This window comes from Phyllobates terribilis, unplaced genomic scaffold, assembly GCF_046119375.1.
Source record: "Phyllobates terribilis strain yellow unplaced genomic scaffold, ASM4611937v1 Scaffold_123__1_contigs__length_5148117, whole genome shotgun sequence".
NCBI lineage: Eukaryota > Metazoa > Chordata > Amphibia > Anura > Dendrobatidae > Phyllobates > Phyllobates terribilis.
The window spans coordinates 1,503,669-1,529,781 of NW_027362883.1; the positions used below are offsets into that span (position 1 = coordinate 1,503,669).

Below are 26,113 nucleotides of genomic sequence, written 5' to 3' on the forward strand. Positions count from 1 at the left end.
CAGATTACAAGCTCATTTTGGTTCAACTTCAGCAACTGTGCATTGCATTGCCATGTAATGTGATGCAATGCTATCTTTCTAGCTCTCCCTTTTTACTTCCTTTTGGATAAACAGACATATTAGGCAAGCATTTTGGAGCTTTCACCTAAATAACTACAGGTGGTGAGATAAGCTGCACAATATAATTGACCTTTCAGTATATTGTTGCACACACACCATCTATTTAGCAAATGCCCTTGTTATCAACAGCAGCCTTTTAAACTCACCTGAGCTAACAGGTATGTGCGCTGGTTACTCTGCTGCGCTTAAAATTTCTTTTTTGGTTTGCTACAATGCCTTTTCTGAAACGTTGTCTCCTTCTGCTGGAACACTGACTTCTTTCATTTAATGCCTGCAGACTATAAAAGAGAACCCAACCCAAAAAGTTTGGTTGATTAGTCTGTGGCATTCTGTTAAACTGTTGCTTATGGCGGTCTCTGTGAGCTTCTCAGCGACATTCAGCCAGTCAGGTATCCTGCCTGCAGTAGATGGAATGTGGCAATGGAACGCTGGCTGCGCGTGTCATAATAGGCTCTGAGCCTTTATATACCTGTGCACAGCAGCAGCCACCTTCAGTCTGCTGCTGGACAGCCAGCAGCAGCAGCAGCAGGAGAGGTATGTAATCAGCAGCCCTCCTGCTAAGGGTAGACAGCTGCTCATTCCACCCCACCCCCCGCCTTAATTGGTTCTCCTCCCTTCCAACGGTGTTGAGGCGGGTGGGAACAGCAGGGGGTGAAGGTGCTGTGTTTAAAGAGGTGGAGTTATGCAGATCTAAAACGCGTGGATTGCAGCAGCAGCAAGCCGAAAAGTGCAGGCATGTAAGGGATCTAGAGGTTGACAACATGTCTTCTTAACGGGAGTCCAGGAGCTCATCTCCACAAATTGACTTTTCAGGATCCTTGGGTGGCTCCGTAGTTTGAAACCAATTCTGGTTATCGCTTCTCGGCCTTTTGGCTAAGATCAAGTGTAGTATCTGTTCTTATCAGTTTAATATCTGATACGTCCCCTATCTGGGGACCATATATTAAATGGATTTTTAGAACAGGGAGATGGAAAAAGAGCTTGCTCTGTCCACTCCACGCATTGACCTGGTATTGCAGTATCTCCAGGACCGGTGCACCCCTTCTTTAATGCAGTTTCTAAAATCAGAAAGAATTGAATTCAATGTTTTTTGTTCATTTTGCTTGTTTGTCGGATTTTGGGATGGACTCTTTGGCTTTGCTTTTCTTCTCCTCATTGGATTTTTCATGTTCAAAGTTGCAGAAGCCAGATTACAAGCTCATTTTGGTTCAACTTCAGCAACTGTGCATTGCATTGCCATGTAAAGTGATGCAATGCTATCTTTCTAGCTCTCCCTTTTTACTTCCTTTTGGATAAACAGACATATTAGGCAAGCATTTTGGAGCTTTCACCTAAATAACTACAGGTGGTGAGATAAGCTGCACAATATAATTGACCTTTCAGTATATTGTTGCACACACACCATCTATTTAGCAAATGCCCTTGTTATCAACAGCAGCCTTTAAAACTCACCTGAGCTAACAGGTATGTGCGCTGGTTACTCTGCTGCGCTTAAAATTTCTTTTTTGGTTTGCTACAATGCCTTTTCTGAAACGTTGTCTCCTTCTGCTGGAACACTGACTTCTTTCATTTAATGCCTGCAGACTATAAAAGAGAACCCAACCCAAAAAGTTTGGTTGATTAGTCTGTGGCATTCTGTTAAACTGTTGCTTATGGCGGTCTCTGTGAGCTTCTCAGCGACATTCAGCCAGCCAGGTATCCTGCCTGCAGTAGATGGAATGTGGCAATGGAACGCTGGCTGCGCGTGTCATATTAGGCTCTGAGCCTTTATATACCTGTGCACAGCAGCAGCCACCTTCAGTCTGCTGCTGGACAGCCAGCAGCAGCAGCAGCAGGAGAGGTATGTAGTCAGGAGCCCTCCTGCTAAGGGTAGACAGCTGCTCGTTCCACCACACCCCCCGCCTTAATTGGTTCTCCTCCCTTCCAATGGTGTTGAGGCGGGTGGGAACAGCAGGGGGTGAAGGTGCTGTGTTTAAAGAGGTGGAGTTATGCAGATCTAAAACGCGTGGATTGCAGCAGCAGCAAGCCGAAAAGTGCAGGCATGTAAGGGATCTAGAGGTTGACAACATGTCTTCTTAACGGGAGTCCAGGAGCTCATCTCCACAAATGGACTTTTCAGGATCCTTGGGTGGCTCCGTAGTTTGAAACCAATTCTGGTTATCGCTTCTCGGCCTTTTGGCTAAGATCAAGTGTAGTATCTGTTCTTATCAGTTTAATATCTGATACGTCCCCTATCTGGGGACCATATATTAAATGGATTTTTAGAACAGGGAGATGGAAAAAGAGCTTGCTCTGTCCACTCCACGCATTGACCTGGTATTGCAGTATCTCCAGGACCGGTGCATCCCTTCTTTAATGCAGTTTCTAAAATCAGAAAGAATTGAATTCAATGTTTTTTGTTCATTTTGCTTGTTTGTCGGATTTTGGGATGGACTCTTTGGCTTTGCTTTTCTTCTCCTCATTGGATTTTTCATGTTCAAAGTTGCAGAAGCCAGATTACAAGCTCATTTTGGTTCAACTTCAGCAACTGTGCATTGCATTGCCATGTAATGTGATGCAATGCTATCTTTCTAGCTCTCCCTTTTTACTTCCTTTTGGATAAACAGACATATTAGGCAAGCATTTTGGAGCTTTCACCTAAATAACTACAGGTGGTGAGATAAGCTGCACAATATAATTGACCTTTCAGTATATTGTTGCACACACACCATCTATTTAGCAAATGCCCTTGTTATCAACAGCAGCCTTTTAAACTCACCTGAGCTAACAGGTATGTGCGCTGGTTACTCTGCTGCGCTTAAAATTTCTTTTTTGGTTTGCTACAATGCCTTTTCTGAAACGTTGTCTCCTTCTGCTGGAACACTGACTTCTTTCATTTAATGCCTGCAGACTATAAAAGAGAACCCAACCCAAAAAGTTTGGTTGATTAGTCTGTGGCATTCTGTTAAACTGTTGCTTATGGCGGTCTCTGTGAGCTTCTCAGCGACATTCAGCCAGCCAGGTATCCTGCCTGCAGTAGATGGAATGTGGCAATGGAACGCTGGCTGCGCGTGTCATAATAGGCTCTGAGCCTTTATATACCTTTGCACAGCAGCAGCCACCTTCAGTCTGCTGCTGGACAGCCAGCAGCAGCAGCAGCAGGAGAGGTATGTAATCAGGAGCCCTCCTGCTAAGGGTAGACAGCTGCTCGTTCCACCCCACCCCCCGCCTTAATTGGTTCTCCTCCCTTCCAACGGTGTTGAGGCGGGTGGGAACAGCAGGGGGTGAAGGTGCTGTGTTTAAAGAGGTGGAGTTATGCAGATCTAAAACGCGTGGATTGCAGCAGCAGCAAGCCGAAAAGTGCAGGCATGTAAGGGATCTAGAGGTTGACAACATGTCTTCTTAACGGGAGTCCAGGAGCTCATCTCCACAAATGGACTTTTCAGGATCCTTGGGTGGCTCCGTAGTTTGAAACCAATTCTGGTTATCGCTTCTCGGCCTTTTGGCTAAGATCAAGTGTAGTATCTGTTCTTATCAGTTTAATATCTGATACGTCCCCTATCTGGGGACCATATATTAAATGGAGTTTTAGAACAGGGAGATGGAAAAAGAGCTTGCTCTGTCCACTCCACGCATTGACCTGGTATTGCAGTATCTCCAGGACCGGTGCACCCCTTCTTTAATGCAGTTTCTAAAATCAGAAAGAATTGAATTCAATGTTTTTTGTTCATTTTGCTTGTTTGTCGGATTTTGGGATGGACTCTTTGGCTTTGCTTTTCTTCTCCTCATTGGATTTTTCATGTTCAAAGTTGCAGAAGCCAGATTACAAGCTCATTTTGGTTCAACTTCAGCAACTGTGCATTGCATTGCCATGTAATGTGATGCAATGCTATCTTTCTAGCTCTCCCTTTTTACTTCCTTTTGGATAAACAGACATATTAGGCAAGCATTTTGGAGCTTTCACCTAAATAACTACAGGTGGTGAGATAAGCTGCACAATATAATTGACCTTTCAGTATATTGTTGCACACACACCATCTATTTAGCAAATGCCCTTGTTATCAACAGCAGCCTTTTAAACTCACCTGAGCTAACAGGTATGTGCGCTGGTTACTCTGCTGCGCTTAAAATTTCTTTTTTGGTTTGCTACAATGCCTTTTCTGAAACGTTGTCTCCTTCTGCTAGAACACTAACTTCTTTCATTTAATGCCTGCAGACTATAAAAGAGAACCCAACCCAAAAAGTTTGGTTGATTAGTCTGTGGCATTCTGTTAAACTGTTGCTTATGGCGGTCTCTGTGAGCTTCTCAGCGACATTCAGCCAGCCAGGTATCCTGCCTGCAGTAGATGGAATGTGGCAATGGAACGCTGGCTGCGCGTGTCATAATAGGCTCTGAGCCTTTATATACCTGTGCACAGCAGCAGCCACCTTCAGTCTGCTGCTGGACAGCCAGCAGCAGCAGCAGCAGGAGAGGTATGTAATCAGGAGCCCTCCTGCTAAGGGTAGACAGCTGCTCGTTCCACCCCACCCCCCGCCTTAATTGGTTCTCCTCCCTTCCAACGGTGTTGAGGCGGGTGGGAACAGCAGGGGGTGAAGGTGCTGTGTTTAAAGAGGTGGAGTTATGCAGATCTAAAACGCGTGGATTGCAGCAGCAGCAAGCCGAAAAGTGCAGGCATGTAAGGGATCTAGAGGTTGACAACATGTCTTCTTAACGGGAGTCCAGGAGCTCATCTCCACAAATGGACTTTTCAGGATCCTTGGGTGGCTCCGTAGTTTGAAACCAATTCTGGTTATCGCTTCTCGGCCTTTTGGCTAAGATCAAGTGTAGTATCTGTTCTTATCAGTTTAATATCTGATACGTCCCCTATCTGGGGACCATATATTAAATGGATTTTTAGAACAGGGAGATGGAAAAAGAGCTTGCTCTGTCCACTCCACGCATTGACCTGGTATTGCAGTATCTCCAGGACCGGTGCACCCCTTCTTTAATGCAGTTTCTAAAATCAGAAAGAATTGAATTCAATGTTTTTTGTTCATTTTGCTTGTTTGTCGGATTTTGGGATGGACTCTTTGGCTTTGCTTTTCTTCTCCTCATTGGATTTTTCATGTTCAAAGTTGCAGAAGCCAGATTACAAGCTCATTTTGGTTCAACTTCAGCAACTGTGCATTGCATTGCCATGTAATGTGATGCAATGCTATCTTTCTAGCTCTCCCTTTTTACTTCCTTTTGGATAAACAGACATATTAGGCAAGCATTTTGGAGCTTTCACCTAAATAACTACAGGTGGTGAGATAAGCTGCACAATATAATTGACCTTTCAGTATATTGTTGCACACACACCATCTATTTAGCAAATGCCCTTGTTATCAACAGCAGCCTTTTAAACTCACCTGAGCTAACAGGTATGTGCGCTGGTTACTCTGCTGCGCTTAAAATTTCTTTTTTGGTTTGCTACAATGCCTTTTCTGAAACGTTGTCTCCTTCTGCTGGAACACTGACTTCTTTCATTTAATGCCTGCAGACTATAAAAGAGAACCCAACCCAAAAAGTTTGGTTGATTAGTCTGTGGCATTCTGTTAAACTGTTGCTTATGGCGGTCTCTGTGAGCTTCTCAGCGACATTCAGCCAGCCAGGTATACTGCCTGCAGTAGATGGAATGTGGCAATGGAACGCTGGCTGCGCGTGTCATAATAGGCTCTGAGCCTTTATATACCTGTGCACAGCAGCAGCCACCTTCAGTCTGCTGCTGGACAGCCAGCAGCAGCAGCAGCAGGAGAGGTATGTAATCAGGAGCCCTCCTGCTAAGGGTAGACAGCTGCTCGTTCCACCCCACCCCCCGCCTTAATTGGTTCTCCTCCCTTCCAACGGTGTTGAGGCGGGTGGGAACAGCAGGGGGTGAAGGTGCTGTGTTTAAAGAGGTGGAGTTATGCAGATCTAAAACGCGTGGATTGCAGCAGCAGCAAGCCGAAAAGTGCAGGCATGTAAGGGATCTAGAGGTTGACAACATGTCTTCTTAACGGGAGTCCAGGAGCTCATCTCCACAAATGGACTTTTCAGGATCCTTGGGTGGCTCCGTAGTTTGAAACCAATTCTGGTTATCGCTTCTCGGCCTTTTGGCTAAGATCAAGTGTAGTATCTGTTCTTATCAGTTTAATATCTGATACGTCCCCTATCTGGGGACCATATATTAAATGGATTTTTAGAACAGGGAGATGGAAAAAGAGCTTGCTCTGTCCACTCCACGCATTGACCTGGTATTGCAGTATCTCCAGGACCGGTGCACCCCTTCTTTAATGCAGTTTCTAAAATCAGAAAGAATTGAATTCAATGTTTTTTGTTCATTTTGCTTGTTTGTCGGATTTTGGGATGGACTCTTTGGCTTTGCTTTTCTTCTCCTCATTGGATTTTTCATGTTCAAAGTTGCAGAAGCCAGATTACAAGCTCATTTTGGTTCAACTTCAGCAACTGTGCATTGCATTGCCATGTAATGTGATGCAATGCTATCTTTCTAGCTCTCCCTTTTTACTTCCTTTTGGATAAACAGACATATTAGGCAAGCATTTTGGAGCTTTCACCTAAATAACTACAGGTGGTGAGATAAGCTGCACAATATAATTGACCTTTCAGTATATTGTTGCACACACACCATCTATTTAGCAAATGCCCTTGTTATCAACAGCAGCCTTTTAAACTCACCTGAGCTAACAGGTATGTGCGCTGGTTACTCTGCTGCGCTTAAAATTTCTTTTTTGGTTTGCTACAATGCCTTTTCTGAAACGTTGTCTCCTTCTGCTGGAACACTGACTTCTTTCATTTAATGCCTGCAGACTATAAAAGAGAACCCAACCCAAAAAGTTTGGTTGATTAGTCTGTGGCATTCTGTTAAACTGTTGCTTATGGCGGTCTCTGTGAGCTTCTCAGCGACATTCAGCCAGCCAGGTATCCTGCCTGCAGTAGATGGAATGTGGCAATGGAACGCTGGCTGCGCGTGTCATAATAGGCTCTGAGCCTTTATATACCTGTGCACAGCAGCAGCCACCTTCAGTCTGCTGCTGGACAGCCAGCAGCAGCAGGAGAGGTATGTAATCAGGAGCCCTCCTGCTAAGGGTAGACAGCTGCTCGTTCCACCCCACCCCCCGCCTTAATTGGTTCTCCTCCCTTCCAACGGTGTTGAGGCGGGTGGGAACAGCAGGGGGTGAAGGTGCTGTGTTTAAAGAGGTGGAGTTATGCAGATCTAAAACGCGTGGATTGCAGCAGCAGCAAGCCGAAAAGTGCAGGCATGTAAGGGATCTAGAGGTTGACAACATGTCTTCTTAACGGGAGTCCAGGAGCTCATCTCCACAAATGGACTTTTCAGGATCCTTGGGTGGCTCCGTAGTTTGAAACCAATTCTGGTTATCGCTTCTCGGCCTTTTGGCTAAGATCAAGTGTAGTATCTGTTCTTATCAGTTTAATATCTGATACGTCCCCTATCTGGGGACCATATATTAAATGGATTTTTAGAACAGGGAGATGGAAAAAGAGCTTGCTCTGTCCACTCCATGCATTGACCTGGTATTGCAGTATCTCCAGGACCGGTGCACCCCTTCTTTAATGCAGTTTCTAAAATCAGAAAGAATTGAATTCAATGTTTTTTGTTCATTTTGCTTGTTTGTCGGATTTTGGGATGGACTCTTTGGCTTTGCTTTTCTTCTCCTCATTGGATTTTTCATGTTCAAAGTTGCAGAAGCCAGAGTACAAGCTCATTTTGGTTCAACTTCAGCAACTGTGCATTGCATTGCCATGTAATGTGATGCAATGCTATCTTTCTAGCTCTCCCTTTTTACTTCCTTTTGGATAAACAGACATATTAGGCAAGCATTTTGGAGCTTTCACCTAAATAACTACAGGTGGTGAGATAAGCTGCACAATATAATTGACCTTTCAGTATATTGTTGCACACACACCATCTATTTAGCAAATGCCCTTGTTATCAACAGCAGCCTTTTAAACTCACCTGAGCTAACAGGTATGTGCGCTGGTTACTCTGCTGCGCTTAAAATTTCTTTTTTGGTTTGCTACAATGCCTTTTCTGAAACGTTGTCTCCTTCTGCTGGAACACTGACTTCTTTCATTTAATGCCTGCAGACTATAAAAGAGAACCCAACCCAAAAAGTTTGGTTGATTAGTCTGTGGCATTCTGTTAAACTGTTGCTTATGGCGGTCTCTGTGAGCTTCTCAGCGACATTCAGCCAGCCAGGTATCCTGCCTGCAGTAGATGGAATGTGGCAATGGAACGCTGGCTGCGCGTGTCATAATAGGCTCTGAGCCTTTATATACCTGTGCACAGCAGCAGCCACCTTCAGTCTGCTGCTGGACAGCCAGCAGCAGCAGCAGCAGGAGAGGTATGTAATCAGGAGCCCTCCTGCTAAGGGTAGACAGCTGCTCGTTCCACCCCACCCCCCGCCTTAATTGGTTCTCCTCCCTTCCAACGGTGTTGAGGCGGGTGGGAACAGCAGGGGGTGAAGGTGCTGTGTTTAAAGAGGTGGAGTTATGCAGATCTAAAACGCGTGGATTGCAGCAGCAGCAAGCCGAAAAGTGCAGGCATGTAAGGGATCTAGAGGTTGACAACATGTCTTCTTAACGGGAGTCCAGGAGCTCATCTCCACAAATGGACTTTTCAGGATCCTTGGGTGGCTCCGTAGTTTGAAACCAATTCTGGTTATCGCTTCTCGGCCTTTTGGCTAAGATCAAGTGTAGTATCTGTTCTTATCAGTTTAATATCTGATACGTCCCCTATCTGGGGACCATATATTAAATGGATTTTTAGAACAGGGAGATGGAAAAAGAGCTTGCTCTGTCCACTCCACGCATTGACCTGGTATTGCAGTATCTCCAGGACCGGTGCACCCCTTCTTTAATGCAGTTTCTAAAATCAGAAAGAATTGAATTCAATGTTTTTTGTTCATTTTGCTTGTTTGTCGGATTTTGGGATGGACTCTTTGGCTTTGCTTTTCTTCTCCTCATTGGATTTTTCATGTTCAAAGTTGCAGAAGCCAGATTACAAGCTCATTTTGGTTCAACTTCAGCAACTGTGCATTGCATTGCCATGTAATGTGATGCAATGCTATCTTTCTAGCTCTCCCTTTTTACTTCCTTTTGGATAAACAGACATATTAGGCAAGCATTTTGGAGCTTTCACCTAAATAACTACAGGTGGTGAGATAAGCTGCACAATATAATTGACCTTTCAGTATATTGTTGCACACACACCATCTATTTAGCAAATGCCCTTGTTATCAACAGCAGCCTTTTAAACTCACCTGAGCTAACAGGTATGTGCGCTGGTTACTCTGCTGCGCTTAAAATTTCTTTTTTGGTTTGCTACAATGCCTTTTCTGAAACGTTGTCTCCTTCTGCTGGAACACTGACTTCTTTCATTTAATGCCTGCAGACTATAAAAGAGAACCCAACCCAAAAAGTTTGGTTGATTAGTCTGTGGCATTCTGTTAAACTGTTGCTTATGGCGGTCTCTGTGAGCTTCTCAGCGACATTCAGCCAGCCAGGTATCCTGCCTGCAGTAGATGGAATGTGGCAATGGAACGCTGGCTGCGCGTGTCATAATAGGCTCTGAGCCTTTATATACCTGTGCACAGCAGCAGCCACCTTCAGTCTGCTGCTGGACAGCCAGCAGCAGCAGCAGCAGGAGAGGTATGTAATCAGGAGCCCTCCTGCTAAGGGTAGACAGCTGCTCGTTCCACCCCACCCCCCGCCTTAATTGGTTCTCCTCCCTTCCAACGGTGTTGAGGCGGGTGGGAACAGCAGGGGGTGAAGGTGCTGTGTTTAAAGATGTGGAGTTATGCAGATCTAAAACGCGTGGATTGCAGCAGCAGCAAGCCGAAAAGTTCAGGCATGTAAGGGATCTAGAGGTTGACAACATGTCTTCTTAACGGTAGTCCAGGAGCTCATCTCCACAAATGGACTTTTCAGGATCCTTGGGTGGCTCCGTAGTTTGAAACCAATTCTGGTTATCGCTTCTCGGCCTTTTGGCTAAGATCAAGTGTAGTATCTTTTGAAAAGGCGGTTTTGTCCTTGGGCTGCTCTAGTAAATTGATGCACATTACACACTGGTTTGGTGCACTTGTTAGTACGCCAGGTGGCTCATAGAGTCATCTGATGGAAAACATGGCCCTCCAGGATCGAAGTCACTAGGCTGGGTAAGTGTGAGGGCTTTGGAGCAATGTGCCCCAGGAGTAGGCGCCCTGGTGGGAGTCCAAGCTTACTGGGACTGGGAACCCCAGAAAGACTTGGGCTTCGTAGCACGCCGCACCTTTGCCAATCATACTTTCTGAGCAACACCCCCTATTCCTGGCCTCCGGGCTAGGAAGGGGAATTTTTATAAACCCGGTCGGTGGTCCGGTCAGCTTTGGGCTGAGAAACCAACACAGGCTCCAGCTCCACTAGGGTGGCAGCCTAGCTGGACGCTGGGAGCACGAAAACGGCTCTTCTCTGGCTTCGGCAAGAGAGAGCATCGGAGATCCCCGACCCTCGCTGTGGCCTTCTGGCTCGGAGGGATGGGGATGGTTTATTGGGGACCCTCTCCTCCGGGAAGGGTCCACATGAATCCTCGCCTCGTGCGCTGTTTTGGTGTGACTTCGGTCACATTTTTCAGTGCCTTGGATGCAGCTTCAATCAAAAAATCTGTTCTTATCAGTTTAATATCTGATACGTCCCCTATCTGGGGACCATATATTAAATGGATTTTTAGAACTGGGAGATGGAAAAAGAGCTTGCTCTGTCCACTCCACGCATTGACCTGGTATTGCAGTATCTCCAGGACCGGTGCACCCCTTCTTTAATGCAGTTTCTAAAATCAGAAAGAATTGAATTCAATGTTTTTTGTTCATTTTGCTTGTTTGTCGGATTTTGGGATGGACTCTTTGGCTTTGCTTTTCTTCTCCTCATTGGATTTTTCATGTTCAAAGTTGCAGAAGCCAGATTACAAGCTCATTTTGGTTCAACTTCAGCAACTGTGCATTGCATTGCCATGTAATGTGATGCAATGCTATCTTTCTAGCTCTCCCTTTTTACTTCCTTTTGGATAAACAGACATATTAGGCAAGCATTTTGGAGCTTTCACCTAAATAACTACAGGTGGTGAGATAAGCTGCACAATATAATTGACCTTTCAGTATATTGTTGCACACACACCATCTATTTAGCAAATGCCCTTGTTATCAACAGCAGCCTTTTAAACTCACCTGAGCTAACAGGTATGTGCGCTGGTTACTCTGCTGCGCTTAAAATTTCTTTTTTGGTTTGCTACAATGCCTTTTCTGAAACGTTGTCGCCTTTTGCTGGAACACTGACTTCTTTCATTTAATGCCTGCAGACTATAAAAGAGAACCCAACCCAAAAAGTTTGGTTGATTAGTCTGTGGCATTCTGTTAAACTGTTGCTTATGGCGGTCTCTGTGAGCTTCTCAGCGACATTCAGCCAGCCAGGTATCCTGCCTGCAGTAGATGGAATGTGGCAATGGAACGCTGGCTGCGCGTGTCATAATAGGCTCTGAGCCTTTATATACCTGTGCACAGCAGCAGCCACCTTCAGTCTGCTGCTGGACAGCCAGCAGCAGCAGCAGCAGGAGAGGTATGTAATCAGGAGCCCTCCTGCTAAGGGTAGACAGCTGCTCGTTCCACCCCACCCCCCGCCTTAATTGGTTCTCCTCCCTTCCAACGGTGTTGAGGCGGGTGGGAACAGCAGGGGGTGAAGGTGCTGTGTTTAAAGAGGTGGAGTTATGCAGATCTAAAACGCGTGGATTGCAGCAGCAGCAAGCCGAAAAGTGCAGGCATGTAAGGGATCTAGAGGTTGACAACATGTCTTCTTAACGGGAGTCCAGGAGCTCATCTCCACAAATGGACGTTTCAGGATCCTTGGGTGGCTCCATAGCTTGAAACCAATTCTGGTTATCGCTTCTCGGCCTTTTGGCTAAGATCAAGTGTAGTATCTTTTGAAAAGGCAGTTTTGTCCTTGGGCTGCCCTAGTAAATTGATGCATATTACACACTGGTTTGGTGCACTTGTTAGTACGCCAGGTGGCTCATAGAGTTATCTGATGGAAAACATGGCCCTCCAGGATCGAAGTCACTAGGCTGGGTAAGTGTGAGGGCTTTGGAGCAATGTGCCCCAGGAGTAGGCGCCCTGGTGGGAGTCCAAGCTTACTGGGATTGGGAACCCCAGAAAGACTTGGCTTCGTAGCACGCCGCACCTTTGCCAATCATACTTTCTGAGCAACCCCCCCTATTCCTGGCCTCCGGGCTAGGAAGGGGAATTTTTATAAACCCGGTCGGAGGTCCGGTCAGCTTTGGGCTGAGAAACCAACACAGGCTCCAGCTCCACTAGGGTGGCAGCCTAGATGGAAGCTGGGCGCACGAAAACGGCTCTTCTCCGGCTTCGGCTAGGGAGAGCATCGGAGATCCCTGACCCTCGCTGTGGCCTTCTGGCTCGGAGGGATGGGGATGGTTTATTGGGGACCCTCTCCTCCGGGAAGGGTCCACATGAATCCTCGCCTCGTGCGCTGTTTTGGTGTGACTTCGGTCACATTTTTCAGTGCCTTGGATGCAGCTTCAATCAAAAAAAAATCTGTTCTTATCAGTTTAATATCTGATACGTCCCCTATCTGGGGACCATATATTAAATGGATTTTTAGAACAGGGAGATGGAAAAAGAGCTTGCTCTGTCCACTCCACGCATTGACCTGGTATTGCAGTATCTCCAGGACCGGTGCACCCCTTCTTTAATGCAGTTTCTAAAATCAGAAAGAATTGAATTCAATGTTTTTTGTTCATTTTGCTTGTTTGTCGGATTTTGGGATGGACTCTTTGGCTTTGCTTTTCTTCTCCTCATTGGATTTTTCATGTTCAAAGTTGCAGAAGCCAGATTACAAGCTCATTTTGGTTCAACTTCAGCAACTGTGCATTGCATTGCCATGTAATGTGATGCAATGCTATCTTTCTAGCTCTCCCTTTTTACTTCCTTTTGGATAAACAGACATATTAGGCAAGCATTTTGGAGCTTTCACCTAAATAACTACAGGTGGTGAGATAAGCTGCACAATATAATTGACCTTTCAGTATATTGTTGCACACACACCATCTATTTAGCAAATGCCCTTGTTATCAACAGCAGCCTTTTAAACTCACCTGAGCTAACAGGTATGTGCGCTGGTTACTCTGCTGCGCTTAAAATTTCTTTTTTGGTTTGCTACAATGCCTTTTCTGAAACGTTGTCTCCTTCTGCTGGAACACTGACTTCTTTCATTTAATGCCTGCAGACTATAAAAGAGAACCCAACCCAAAAAGTTTGGTTGATTAGTCTGTGGCATTCTGTTAAACTGTTGCTTATGGCGGTCTCTGTGAGCTTCTCAGCGACATTCAGCCAGCCAGGTATCCTGCCTGCAGTAGATGGAATGTGGCAATGGAACGCTGGCTGCGCGTGTCATAATAGGCTCTGAGCCTTTATATACCTGTGCACAGCAGCAGCCACCTTCAGTCTGCTGCTGGACAGCCAGCAGCAGCAGCAGCAGGAGAGGTATGTAATCAGGAGCCCTCCTGCTAAGGGTAGACAGCTGCTCGTTCCACCCCACCCCCCGCCTTAATTGGTTCTCCTCCCTTCCAACGGTGTTGAGGCGGGTGGGAACAGCAGGGGGTGAAGGTGCTGTGTTTAAAGAGGTGGAGTTATGCAGATCTAAAACGCGTGGATTGCAGCAGCAGCAAGCCGAAAAGTGCAGGCATGTAAGGGATCTAGAGGTTGACAACATGTCTTCTTAACGGGAGTCCAGGAGCTCATCTCCACAAATGGACTTTTCAGGATCCTTGGGTGGCTCCGTAGTTTGAAACCAATTCTGGTTATCGCTTCTCGGCCTTTTGGCTAAGATCAAGTGTAGTATCTGTTCTTATCAGTTTAATATCTGATACGTCCCCTATCTGGGGACCATTTATTAAATGGATTTTTAGAACAGGGAGATGGAAAAAGAGCTTGCTCTGTCCACTCCACGCATTGACCTGGTATTGCAGTATCTCCAGGACCGGTGCACCCCTTCTTTAATGCAGTTTCTAAAATCAGAAAGAATTGAATTCAATGTTTTTTGTTCATTTTGCTTGTTTGTCGGATTTTGGGATGGACTCTTTGGCTTTGCTTTTCTTCTCCTCATTGGATTTTTCATGTTCAAAGTTGCAGAAGCCAGATTACAAGCTCATTTTGGTTCAACTTCAGCAACTGTGCATTGCATTGCCATGTAATGTGATGCAATGCTATCTTTCTAGCTCTCCCTTTTTACTTCCTTTTGGATAAACAGACATATTAGGCAAGCATTTTGGAGCTTTCACCTAAATAACTACAGTTGGTGAGATAAGCTCCACAATATAATTGACCTTTCAGTATATTGTTGCACACACACCATCTATTTAGCAAATGCCCTTGTTATCAACAGCAGCCTTTTAAACTCACCTGAGCTAACAGGTATGTGCGCTGGTTACTCTGCTGCGCTTAAAATTTCTTTTTTGGTTTGCTACAATGCCTTTTCTGAAACGTTGTCTCCTTCTGCTGGAACACTGACTTCTTTCATTTAATGCCTGCAGACTATAAAAGAGAACCCAACCCAAAAAGTTTGGTTGATTAGTCTGTGGCATTCTGTTAAACTGTTGCTTATGGCGGTCTCTGTGAGCTTCTCAGCGACATTCAGCCAGCCAGGTATCCTGCCTGCAGTAGATGGAATGTGGCAATGGAACGCTGGCTGCGCGTGTCATAATAGGCTCTGAGCCTTTATATACCTGTGCACAGCAGCAGCCACCTTCAGTCTGCTGCTGGACAGCCAGCAGCAGCAGCAGCAGGAGAGGTATGTAATCAGGAGCCCTCCTGCTAAGGGTAGACAGCTGCTCGTTCCACCCCACCCCCCGCCTAAATTGGTTCTCCTCCCTTCCAACGGTGTTGAGGCGGGTGGGAACAGCAGGGGGTGAAGGTGCTGTGTTTAAAGAGGTGGAGTTATGCAGATCTAAAACGCGTGGATTGCAGCAGCAGCAAGCCGAAAAGTGCAGGCATGTAAGGGATCTAGAGGTTGACAACATGTCTTCTTAACGGGAGTCCAGGAGCTCATCTCCACAAATGGACTTTTCAGGATCCTTGGGTGGCTCCGTAGTTTGAAACCAATTCTGGTTATCGCTTCTCGGCCTTTTGGCACGATCTGTAGTTGGTTGTGACATTGGGCTGAAGGTTACTGTGGTGGCAGAACCGATTCTTGGCCTTTGGAGATATCCAGTGCTGCTTTTGGGAATCGGTGCTAAAGCTGCAGTGCCTTTTCTTTACGGAGGACGGTGTGTTGGAGGGAGGACGAACTTCGTGGAGGCTGCGATCCGTGTGTGATATTTTCCTTGGTATCTGGAAAAGAAGAGGAAAATCATGGAGACAAGGAGAAACCCTGGAGGAAGGAAGGAGAATCAAGCAAGCAACCCGAATGCTTATTTCTCGGAGGAGCATCCGCTGAAGGACACCATCAGGTTCGTGGTTGCTCCTGACCACCGGCAGGTGAAAGATTCTCAATTTATTTTCAATGTTATTTGTAAGCTCTTGAAGATCGACAAGGAGCATCTTTTTTGCTTTCAATCTTTTTTTTCTCGAGGACTTTATGATGTTACGCTTAATAAAGCCTCGCAGTGTGAAAGTGCCTACGCTCTTTATGAAGTAAATAAAGAGAAGGTAGAGCTGGAGGGGGTGAAAGTAATCCCCTCTTTTCAGTTTTCAATGAAAGTACTGACGATTCATTTGTTTAGTCCATTTATTACAGACTCTGAGGTTGAAAGTTACCTATCAATGTATTGTGACAAAATCATCCCTAAGAGACGCGGGGAAACACAGTTTGGAGTGTGGAACGGGAAACGTGTGTATGTGGTATCATTTAGGAAGAACCCGAATGAGGAGGGGGGCGTGTCCAGACCTCCGCCGCAGGTTTATATCAACCATAGCCGCGGTTATTTATTCTTCCCAGGGATGCCACACTACTGCCGTGTGTGTAAAAAATATGGACATCTGGATGCAGAATGTAACAAGTGTTTTAGTTGCATGGGTACTCCTCACCAGATGGATGAGTGCCCTAAAAATAAGAAAAAGGATGTAGAGGAGATGGACACATCGCCTGAAGAACAGCAACAAGAAGCTAAAGACGATGTGGAAGCAGGCATTGCTGCTGAAGAGGAAAAAGGGGAAGAGGAGAAAGAAAGGAGTGAGAAGGAGGAGACAGAAAGAAAGAGAAAAGAGGAAGAGGAGGGACGGGCAATGAAGGAGAAGAAGAAGGAGGAACGGGTTAAAAAATCACAAGAAGAAGAGGAAAGGAAGTTGGAAGAAAGGAAGAGAAAGAAGGAAGAGGAAAAACAGAAGAGGATAGAGGACATAGAAAAAAGGGCCATGGAGATAAAGAAACAGATGGAAAGGAAAAAGAGAGAAGAGCAGAAGAAAGAAGATAAGAAGAAAGAAGATAAGAATGAAAAGAAGAAGATAGAAGAACAGAAGAAAGAAGATCAGAAGAGAGAAGAGAAGAGTCAAATGTTGCAAGAAATTTCTCCACTAAGTAAAGGGAGTAGTTGTGGAGGGGAAAGTGATATTCCAGAAGTAGTGGAGTCCACTCCTACTAATTCCCTGTCGCAGAGCTTACCTTGCGCGCAGGTACAAATGGACTGCACAGAAAAATCTCTAAAAAGAAGTGTGGATAGAAGTGATAATGAAGGAATACCATGTGGTGGGAAAGTAAAGGCATTAGAAGCAACAAGTCTGCTGGGGAGTGTGTCATCTTCGGATGTATCAGATCTGGAGGTAGACCCATCTTCTCCGGCAGTAGAGAATGAGGGCGGAGGGAAGAGCCCTGCACTAAATGTTAGAAGATGATCCGCTCAATGTCCCTGAATGTTCAGGGGTTTAACGACCTATATAAGAGAACTGCTTTATATGATTTTTTAAATAATGAAAATATTGATTTTATCTTTCTACAAGAATGTAATTTGACAAAAAAAATAAGCTATGAATATTTACAGGGTATATGGAAGGGTAACTTATGCTTTTCTGGTGGGAACGAGTCAAAAAGTGATGGTGTGGGGTTTTTATGCTCTAAAGATTGGGAGATTGTAAATTATGAAGAGATATACCCTGGGAGGATTTTAAGAATTGATGTGCAGAAAAATGGGAAGAAAGTGAGGTGTTTTAATGTGTATGCAAATGCAGAAAAAGCCTTGAGATTACATTTGTTTGAACTGTTGCAGCTGTTTTTACCTGGAGTAGATCCATTAGTTTTAGGTGGGGATTTTAATTGTCATTTAAAAAATGTAAAAGATGGGTCAGCTTCATGTCTTAGAAATATTTTAGCAGCTTTTAATCTTAAAGATACATGGGCATTAGATGGACAAAAAAAGGAGCATGAAGTCACTTGGGTGGGGAGAGGTGTTTCATCCAGAATAGATTATATTTTTATATCTCAAGCCCTAACATGCTCAGGTTTTAAAACGCATTCAACACCTTTTTCAGATCATAAAATAATAGAATGTAGTTTTAAAATAGAATCAGATGTGGATAAAAGACCGTCACACTGGAAATTTAATGTATCCCTACTACAAGACGAGGTGGTTATGGAAGGTTTTAAAAAGCTGTATGAAAAACTGAAGCTAAAAAAAACGTTTTTTAAATCTATTTTTAATTGGTGGGATTTTGTCAAGAAGGAGGTAAAAATATTTTTTATTAAAGAAGGAAAGAAGAAAGCTGCTGCAAAACGTATTTTTTATAATGATCTTAATGCTAAACTGCAATGTTTTTTTCACCTCGAAAATAACGGATGTGATCTGCAGGAGGCGATCCGAACAACAAAAGAAAAGATCCAAAACTGCCTGAAAGAAAAAGGTAAAGAAATTATTTTTAATTCCCGAGTAAAAGTTTTAGACGAGGATGAAAAATGCACAAAATTCTTTTTTAAAAAAATATGTGACAAGAAGGATTATATGAAGGTTTTGGAAGGAGAAACAAGTTTGGAGGGGAAGAAGATGAAAGCAAAAGAATTTTATGATGATTTATTTTCTGTTAAAAACACGGATGTGTCTCTAAAAAAACATTTTTTAGAAGGACTGGAAAAAATTTTTAATGCGGAAGATAAATCTTTTTTAATAGGGAATTTTACTAAAGAGGAAGTTTTTAATACAATTAATACGCTACAAAATAACAAAACGCCAGGAGCAGATGGACTACCTGTTGAATTTTACAAGTGTTTATGGGAGATCATGGGTGAGGATTTTTATGAAGTAATTTTAGAAGCAGAAGCATCTTTTAGTGTCCCAGAGTCGTGGTGGGAGGGTCTTATTGTTTTATTATTTAAGAAAGGAAATAAAGAACTGATTAAAAATTGGAGACCAATAACCCTTTTAAATACGGACTGTAAGGTATATGCAAAGTTACTAGCAAATAGATTAAAAAAGGTAATCGGCTCAGTAATAGAAGTGGATCAGACGTGTGCAGTGCCAAATCGGAGAATCAGCGACTCATTGATTTTAATCAGGGATGTTTTATGGGATGTTTTAGACAGAAAGCAAAAGCTTGCTCTAATTACTTTGGATTTTGAAAAAGCGTACGATAGAGTTGCCCATGATTTTTTATTTGCAGTTTTAGAGAAAATGGGATGCCCGGATGTTTTTAGCAAACGTATTAAATCTCTTTACAAATCATGTTTTAGCAAAATATCTATTAATGGTTTTTTATCTGATAATGTAAAAATAAACTGTGGCGTTAAACAGGGGTGTCCCTTATCCCCTATTCTTTTTATTTGTGCAATTGAACCACTTTTAGCAGCTTTTAGGAGAGATAAGGTAATCAATGGTTTTTTTATTCCCGGGAGTTGCAATGAACAAGTTAAAGTGGTGGCATATATGGATGATGTGACGGTTTTAGTTAAAGACACTAGAAGCATGAACAGAGCCATAAGAACAGTGGATTGGTTTGGGGGCGCATCGGGTTTTAAAATTAACATGGAAAAATCTGGTATTTTAACTGTTGGTGATTTTATTGTAGATTCTGAGTGTAAATTAACAAGAATGAATGAAGTAAAAATTTTAGGTATTTATTTCTCAGAGTCAGGTGGTAATGTAAGAAATTGGGAGTCTCTGCTGGAAAGAGTTAAGAAAAAGATTACTTTCTGGCAGTTGAGAGATCTTACCCTGGAAGGAAAAATTTTAATTATTAGACAGGTTTTACTCCCAATGTTTTTATATGTCTCAACAGTTTTTATCCCCCAAAATAATATCATGAAGAGAGTTATTAAGGTATGTTTTAATTTTTTATGGAGATCCAAGATGGAAAGAGTAAAGAGAGAGGAGATATATAAATCAAAGAAAAAAGGTGGGAAAGGTTTTCCGGATATTAGGTCCTTTTTATATGCAAAGTATGTAGCGAACTGTGTATGCACTTTATTAGGACCAGGCTCTAAGCTAAAGTTGTTTTCTATATATAATTTAGGTTTCTATATTAGAAATTATAAATGGTTGGAGATGTCTCTAAATAGGCCTTATAGGTTTTTACCTCCAGGAAATTATATTGTTTTAGGAAAAATTTTAAGAGATTTTAAACTTAAGATGGTCGAAATAAATGTTCTTAAATGCCATAAAAAAATCCTAAAAATCCTGGAAGAGAGAATAGGTATCAGTCCTGTGGAACATTTTTCATTCAAAATTGTGGAAAGAATCTGGATGAATGTAAATTATAGTGTGTTATCTAATGAACACAGGGATTTACTCTGGTGTATAGTAAAAGACTGCCTGCCAACCCGTGAGTTCCAACACAGGCGTGGGTTGGTAAGATCTGAAGTGTGCCCAAGATCCAGGTGTGGGAATAGTGAAACACCCATGCACATCTTCTGGAATTGTAATTTTGCACAGACAATATGGAGGAAAGTGTGCAATATAGTGAGAGCTGTGAGTACTGTTAATTTTTTGGATTTTAACAGAGTATTTTATGGGATGGGGATAAGAGAGGAGGATTTTAAAATTGTATGGATTATTATTGCATGTGTGAAGGCGGCATTGTGGAAAGCAAGGAACATTTTAGTGTTTAAACATAAGGAAGTAACAGTCGACCAGTGTATTAAATTATGTCTAAGTTATTTGTACATGTATTTCTGGAGGGACAAAATGACGCTTGGCAAGGTGAAAGCAAATGAGAAATGGAAACAATGTAAATGGAATGAACTTACCTTGTAAGATTTGATTTTTTGAAAACCTGTGGAAAAACAAAAAAAGAAGAACAAAAACAAACAAAAAAAAATAGCCAAAACTATATAATTTTTAAAAAAAAAAAAAAAGAGGGAAAAAATAAATAAATATATATATATAAAAGAAAAAGAAAATAAAAGATTTGGAGAAGTATTAAAATTGGTAGAATGCACGATGATGGATTTGAGTCTTCTTATCTTTTTGTTGATTCCAAGACTTTGTAATCTGAGTGTAAAAAAAAAAAAAAAAAAATCTGTTCTTATCAGTTTAATATCTGATACGTCCCCTATCTGGGGACCATATATTAAATGGATTTTTAGAACAGGGAGATGGAAAAAGAGCTTGCTCTGTCCACTCCACGCATTGACCTGGTATTGCAGTATCTCCAGGACCGGTGCACCCCTTCTTTAATGCAGTTTCTAAAATCAGAAAGAATTGAATTCAATGTTTTTTGTTCATTTTGCTTGTTTGTCGGATTTTGGGATGGACTCTTTGGCTCTGCTTTTCTTCTCCTCATTGGATTTTTCATGTTCAAAGTTGCAGAAGCCAGATTACAAGCTCATTTTGGTTTAACTTCAGCAACTGTGCATTGCATTGCCATGTAATGTGATGCAATGCTATCTTTCTAGCTCTCCCTTTTTACTTCCTTTTGGATAAACAGACATATTAGGCAAGCATTTTGGAGCTTTCACCTAAATAACTACAGGTGGTGAGATAAGCTGCACAATATAATTGACCTTTCAGTATATTGTTGCACACACACCATCTATTTAGCAAAAGCCCTTGTTATAAACAGCAGCCTTTTAAACTCACCTGAGCTAACAGGTATGTGCGCTGGTTACTCTGCTGCGCTTAAAATTTCTTTTTTGGTTTGCTACAATGCCTTTTCTGAAACGTTGTCTCCTTCTGCTGGAACACTGACTTCTTTCATTTAATGCCTGCAGACTATAAAAGAGAACCCAACCCAAAAAGTTTGGTTGATTAGTCTGTGGCATTCTGTTAAACTGTTGCTTATGGCGGTCTCTGTGAGCTTCTCAGCGACATTCAGCCAGCCAGGTATCCTGCCTGCAGTAGATGGAATGTGGCAATGGAATGCTGGCTGCGCGTGTCATAATAGGCTCTGAGCCTTTATATACCTGTGCACAGCAGCAGCCACCTTCAGTCTGCTGCTGGACAGCCAGCAGCAGCAGCAGCAGCAGGAGAGGTATGTAATCAGGAGCCCTCCTGCTAAGGGTAGACAGCTGCTCGTTCCACCCCACCCCCCGCCTTAATTGGTTCTCCTCCCTTCCAACGGTGTTGAGGCGGGTGGGAACAGCAGGGGGTGAAGGTGCTGTGTTTAAAGAGGTGGAGTTATGCAGATCTAAAACGCGTGGATTGCAGCAGCAGCAAGCCGAAAAGTGCAGGCATGTAAGGGATCTAGAGGTTGACAACATGTCTTCTTAACGGGAGTCCAGGAGCTCATCTCCACAAATGGACTTTTCAGGATCCTTGGGTGGCTCCGTAGTTTGAAACCAATTCTGGTTATCGCTTCTCGGCCTTTTGGCTAAGATCAAGTGTAGTATCTGTTCTTATCAGTTTAATATCTGATACGTCCCCTATCTGGGGACCATATATTAAATGGATTTTTAGAACAGGGAGATGGAAAAAGAGCTTGCTCTGTCCACTCCACGCATTGACCTGGTATTGCAGTATCTCCAGGACCGGTGCACCCCTTCTTTAATGCAGTTTCTAAAATCAGAAAGAATTGAATTCAATGTTTTTTGTTCATTTTGCTTGTTTGTCGGATTTTGGGATGGACTCTTTGGCTTTGCTTTTCTTCTCCTCATTGGATTTTTCATGTTCAAAGTTGCAGAAGCCAGATTACAAGCTCATTTTGGTTCAACTTCAGCAACTGTGCATTGCATTGCCATGTAATGTGATGCAATGCTATCTTTCTAGCTCTCCCTTTTTACTTCCTTTTGGATAAACAGACATATTAGGCAAGCATTTTGGAGCTTTCACCTAAATAACTACAGGTGGTGAGATAAGCTGCACAATATAATTGACCTTTCAGTATATTGTTGCACACACACCATCTATTTAGCAAATGCCCTTGTTATCAACAGCAGCCTTTTAAACTCACCTGAGCTAACAGGTATGTGCGCTGGTTACTCTGCTGCGCTTAAAATTTCTTTTTTGGTTTGCTACAATGCCTTTTCTGAAACGTTGTCTCCTTCTGCTGGAACACTGACTTCTTTCATTTAATGCCTGCAGACTATAAAAGAGAACCCAACCCAAAAAGTTTGGTTGATTAGTCTGTGGCATTCTGTTAAACTGTTGCTTATGGCGGTCTCTGTGAGCTTCTCAGCGACATTCAGCCAGCCAGGTATCCTGCCTGCAGTAGATGGAATGTGGCAATGGAACGCTGGCTGCGCGTGTCATAATAGGCTCTGAGCCTTTATATACCTGTGCACAGCAGCAGCCACCTTCAGTCTGCTGCTGGACAGCCAGCAGCAGCAGCAGCAGCAGGAGAGGTATGTAATCAGGAGCCCTCCTGCTAAGGGTAGACAGCTGCTCGTTCCACCCCACCCCCCGCCTTAATTGGTTCTCCTCCCTTCCAACGGTGTTGAGGCGGGTGGGAACAGCAGGGGGTGAAGGTGCTGTGTTTAAAGAGGTGGAGTTATGCAGATCTAAAACGCGTGGATTGCAGCAGCAGCAAGCCGAAAAGTGCAGGCATGTAAGGGATCTAGAGGTTGACAACATGTCTTCTTAACGGGAGTCCAGGAGCTCATCTCCACAAATGGACTTTTCAGGATCCTTGGGTGGCTCCGTAGTTTGAAACCAATTCTGGTTATCGCTTCTCGGCCTTTTGGCTAAGATCAAGTGTAGTATCTGTTCTTATCAGTTTAATATCTGATACGTCCCCTATCTGGGGACCATATATTAAATGGATTTTTAGAACAGGGAGATGGAAAAAGAGCTTGCTCTGTCCACTCCACGCATTGACCTGGTATTGGAGTATCTCCAGGACCAGTGCACCCCTTCTTTAATGCAGTTTCTAAAATCAGAAAGAATTGAATTCAATGTTTTTTGTTCATTTTGCTTGTTTGTCGGATTTTGGGATGGACTCTTTGGCTTTGCTTTTCTTCTCCTCATTGGATTTTTCATGTTCAAAGTTGCAGAAGCCAGATTACAAGCTCATTTTGGTTCAACTTCAGCAACTGTGCATTGCATTGCCATGTAATGTGATGCAATGCTATCTTTCTAGCTCTCCCTTTTTACTTCCTTTTGGATAAACAGACATATTAGGCAAGCATTTTGGAGCTTTCACCTAAATAACTACAGGTGGTGAGATAAGCTGCACAATATAATTGACCTTTCAGTATATTGTTGCACACACACCATCTATTTAGCAAATGCCCTTGTTATCAACAGCAGCCTTTTAAACTCACCTGAGCTAACAGGTATGTGCGCTGGTTACTCTGCTGCGCTTAAAATTTCTTTTTTGGTTTGCTACAATGCCTTTTCTGAAACGTTGTCTCCTTCTGCTGGAACACTGACTTCTTTCATTTAATGCCTGCAGACTATAAAAGAGAACCCAACCCAAAAAGTTTGGTTGATTAGTCTGTGGCATTCTGTTAAACTGTTGCTTATGGCGGTCTCTGTGAGCTTCTCAGCGACATTCAGCCAGCCAGGTATCCTGCCTGCAGTAGATGGAATGTGGCAATGGAACGCTGGCTGCGCGTGTCATAATAGGCTCTGAGCCTTTATATACCTGTGCACAGCAGCAGCCACCTTCAGTCTGCTGCTGGACAGCCAGCAGCAGCAGCAGCAGGAGAGGTATGTAATCAGGAGCCCTCCTGCTAAGGGTAGACAGCTGCTCGTTCCACCCCACCCCCCGCCTTAATTGGTTCTCCTCCCTTCCAACGGTGTTGAGGCGGGTGGGAACAGCAGGGGGTGAAGGTGCTGTGTTTAAAGAGGTGGAGTTATGCAGATCTAAAACGCGTGGATTGCAGCAGCAGCAAGCCGAAAAGTGCAGGCATGTAAGGGATCTAGAGGTTGACAACATGTCTTCTTAACGGGAGTCCAGGAGCTCATCTCCACAAATGGACTTTTCAGGATCCTTGGGTGGCTCCGTAGTTTGAAACCAATTCTGGTTATCACTTCTCGGCCTTTTGGCACGATCTGTAGTGGGTTGTGACATTGGGCTGAAGGTTACTGTGGTGGCAGAACCGATTCTTGGCCTTTGGAGATATCCAGTGCTGCTTTTGGGAATCGGTGCTAAAGCTGCAGTGCCTTTTCTTTACGGAGGACGGTGTGTTGGAGGGAGGACGAACTTCGTGGAGGCTGCGATCCGTGTGTGATATTTTCCTTGGTATCTGGAAAAGAAGAGGAAATTCATGGAGACAAGGAGAAACCCTGGAGGAAGGAAGGAGAATCAAGCAAGCAACCCGAATGAATATTTCTCGGAGGAGCATCCGCTGAAGGACACCATCAGGTTCGTGGTTGCTCCTGACCACCGGCAGGTGAAAGATTCTCAATTTATTTTCAATGTTATTTGTAAGCTCTTGAAGATCGACAAGGAGCATCTTTTTTGCTTTCAATCTTTTTTTTCTCGAGGACTTTATGATGTTACGCTTAATAAAGCCTCGCAGTGTGAAAGTGCCTACGCTCTTTATGAAGTAAATAAAGAGAAGGTAGAGCTGGAGGGGGTGAAAGTAATCCCCTCTTTTCAGTTTTCAATGAAAGTACTGACGATTCATTTGTTTAGTCCATTTATTACAGACTCTGAGGTTGAAAGTTACCTATCAATGTATTGTGACAAAATCATCCCTAAGAGACGCGGGGAAACACAGTTTGGAGTGTGGAACGGGAAACGTGTGTATGTGGTATCATTTAGGAAGAACCCGAATGAGGAGGGGGGCGTGTCCAGACCTCCGCCGCAGGTTTATATCAACCATAGCCGCGGTTATTTATTCTTCCCAGGGATGCCACACTACTGCCGTGTGTGTAAAAAATATGGACATCTGGATGCAGAATGTAACAAGTGTTTTAGTTGCATGGGTACTCCTCACCAGATGGATGAGTGCCCTAAAAATAAGAAAAAGGATGTAGAGGAGATGGACACATCGCCTGAAGAACAGCAACAAGAAGCTAAAGACGATGTGGAAGCAGGCATTGCTGCTGAAGAGGAAAAAGGGGAAGAGGAGAAAGAAAGGAGTGAGAAGGAGGAGACAGAAAGAAAGAGAAAAGAGGAAGAGGAGGGACGGGCAATGAAGGAGAAGAAGAAGGAGGAACGGGTTAAAAAATCACAAGAAGAAGAGGAAAGGAAGTTGGAAGAAAGGAAGAGAAAGAAGGAAGAGGAAAAACAGAAGAGGATAGAGGACATAGAAAAAAGGGCCATGGAGATAAAGAAACAGATGGAAAGGAAAAAGAGAGAAGAGCAGAAGAAAGAAGATAAGAAGAAAGAAGATAAGAATGAAAAGAAGAAGATAGAAGAACAGAAGAAAGAAGATCAGAAGAGAGAAGAGAAGAGTCAAATGTTGCAAGAAATTTCTCCACTAAGTAAAGGGAGTAGTTGTGGAGGGGAAAGTGATATTCCAGAAGTAGTGGAGTCCACTCCTACTAATTCCCTGTCGCAGAGCTTACCTTGCGCGCAGGTACAAATGGACTGCACAGAAAAATCTCTAAAAAGAAGTGTGGATAGAAGTGATAATGAAGGAATACCATGTGGTGGGAAAGTAAAGGCATTAGAAGCAACAAGT

The 26,113-nt window shown here is 43.5% G+C and overlaps 12 non-coding genes and 3 pseudogenes across 12 annotated transcripts; all 15 read left to right on the plus strand.

Annotated features, from left to right (window-relative positions):
- The first annotated feature begins 973 nt into the window (after positions 1-973).
- Positions 974-1,164, plus strand: LOC141201820 (U2 spliceosomal RNA). Its single transcript, XR_012273115.1, has one exon. It is a non-coding gene; the product is annotated as a U2 spliceosomal RNA (small nuclear RNA).
- A 1,115-nt stretch (positions 1,165-2,279) lies between these two features.
- LOC141202227 (U2 spliceosomal RNA) lies at positions 2,280-2,470 on the plus strand. Its single transcript, XR_012273508.1, has one exon. It is a non-coding gene; the product is annotated as a U2 spliceosomal RNA (small nuclear RNA).
- Positions 2,471-3,585: 1,115 nt separating this feature from the next.
- On the plus strand, positions 3,586-3,776 carry LOC141202324 (U2 spliceosomal RNA). Its single transcript, XR_012273600.1, has one exon. It is a non-coding gene; the product is annotated as a U2 spliceosomal RNA (small nuclear RNA).
- Positions 3,777-4,891: 1,115 nt separating this feature from the next.
- On the plus strand, positions 4,892-5,082 carry LOC141201821 (U2 spliceosomal RNA). Its single transcript, XR_012273116.1, has one exon. It is a non-coding gene; the product is annotated as a U2 spliceosomal RNA (small nuclear RNA).
- Positions 5,083-6,197: 1,115 nt separating this feature from the next.
- LOC141201822 (U2 spliceosomal RNA) lies at positions 6,198-6,388 on the plus strand. Its single transcript, XR_012273117.1, has one exon. It is a non-coding gene; the product is annotated as a U2 spliceosomal RNA (small nuclear RNA).
- A 1,109-nt stretch (positions 6,389-7,497) lies between these two features.
- On the plus strand, positions 7,498-7,688 carry LOC141202208 (U2 spliceosomal RNA). Its single transcript, XR_012273490.1, has one exon. It is a non-coding gene; the product is annotated as a U2 spliceosomal RNA (small nuclear RNA).
- A 1,115-nt stretch (positions 7,689-8,803) lies between these two features.
- LOC141201823 (U2 spliceosomal RNA) lies at positions 8,804-8,994 on the plus strand. The gene has a single exon (XR_012273118.1). It is a non-coding gene; the product is annotated as a U2 spliceosomal RNA (small nuclear RNA).
- A 1,115-nt stretch (positions 8,995-10,109) lies between these two features.
- On the plus strand, positions 10,110-10,225 carry LOC141202701 (U2 spliceosomal RNA; annotated as a pseudogene).
- Positions 10,226-10,750: 525 nt separating this feature from the next.
- On the plus strand, positions 10,751-10,932 carry LOC141202480 (U2 spliceosomal RNA). The gene has a single exon (XR_012273752.1). It is a non-coding gene; the product is annotated as a U2 spliceosomal RNA (small nuclear RNA).
- A 1,115-nt stretch (positions 10,933-12,047) lies between these two features.
- Positions 12,048-12,163, plus strand: LOC141202688 (U2 spliceosomal RNA; annotated as a pseudogene).
- A 524-nt stretch (positions 12,164-12,687) lies between these two features.
- On the plus strand, positions 12,688-12,872 carry LOC141202494 (U2 spliceosomal RNA). The gene has a single exon (XR_012273766.1). It is a non-coding gene; the product is annotated as a U2 spliceosomal RNA (small nuclear RNA).
- A 1,115-nt stretch (positions 12,873-13,987) lies between these two features.
- Positions 13,988-14,178, plus strand: LOC141202203 (U2 spliceosomal RNA). The gene has a single exon (XR_012273485.1). It is a non-coding gene; the product is annotated as a U2 spliceosomal RNA (small nuclear RNA).
- A 6,384-nt stretch (positions 14,179-20,562) lies between these two features.
- Positions 20,563-20,774, plus strand: LOC141202536 (U2 spliceosomal RNA; annotated as a pseudogene).
- A 1,118-nt stretch (positions 20,775-21,892) lies between these two features.
- Positions 21,893-22,083, plus strand: LOC141201824 (U2 spliceosomal RNA). Its single transcript, XR_012273119.1, has one exon. It is a non-coding gene; the product is annotated as a U2 spliceosomal RNA (small nuclear RNA).
- A 1,118-nt stretch (positions 22,084-23,201) lies between these two features.
- Positions 23,202-23,392, plus strand: LOC141202288 (U2 spliceosomal RNA). Its single transcript, XR_012273566.1, has one exon. It is a non-coding gene; the product is annotated as a U2 spliceosomal RNA (small nuclear RNA).
- Positions 23,393-26,113: the final 2,721 nt, after the last annotated feature.